Here is a 689-nt window from a genome sequence, read left to right as displayed (position 1 = left end):
TCCTGCCCTGCCTCAGGCCCACAGGCACCTTAGTGGAATCCATAATTTTCTGACCAGCTCATGTCAAATGTGCACCATCCCAGTTAATGGTAGGGGCTGTGTCCTGCTTTCCTGCACTGCAGCCTCTATTTCCTGGCTTCTGCCCTGTGCGTTCCTGTCTGAAGACTCCTTCTAAGCCCAGGCGGAGGGGTCCAAGAATTTCCGGGATATAAAAACGTCAGAGTAGGCAGAATGCTGGAATCATGGTCTGGTGGCATTCCATGCAGGCATATGACATGAACCTGTGCCATTCCTGTGGCTTTCTTTGTGGCAAAGCACTCGGGCATCATGGTCATTCTTCCTGTATCCCTGCCCATCTCTCCTGTATCCCTTTCTGACATCCCAGGAGTTCTCACATGCAGCCTGTTTCCGTGGCCCAATTTGGGAATGGATAGGGGACATGAGGTTTTCCTTGTGGCCTTTTTTCCCCTTTATTACATCTCCCTTTGGTCAGCACTCCGTGCCTGCTTGTGCAGCTTGTTCCTGCTCTTGCCCTGGGCTGGACTACGAGCTGTGCTCAGTGGGCCTTGGCTGGATGGATGGTGCCCAGCAAGCTGCTCTGTCAATCCCCTTTCTCAGGCAATAAGACAAGATAAAACCAGACAAAGAGCAACATTAGGCTTGAAAAATGGCAGCATGCTCTAGCAAAA

This window comes from Passer montanus, unplaced genomic scaffold, assembly GCF_014805655.1.
Source record: "Passer montanus isolate IOZ18808 unplaced genomic scaffold, ASM1480565v1 scaffold393, whole genome shotgun sequence".
Taxonomy (NCBI): domain Eukaryota; kingdom Metazoa; phylum Chordata; class Aves; order Passeriformes; family Passeridae; genus Passer; species Passer montanus.
The sequence above is the reverse complement of the archived record's forward strand: the minus strand, read 5'-3'. Positions refer to the sequence as shown.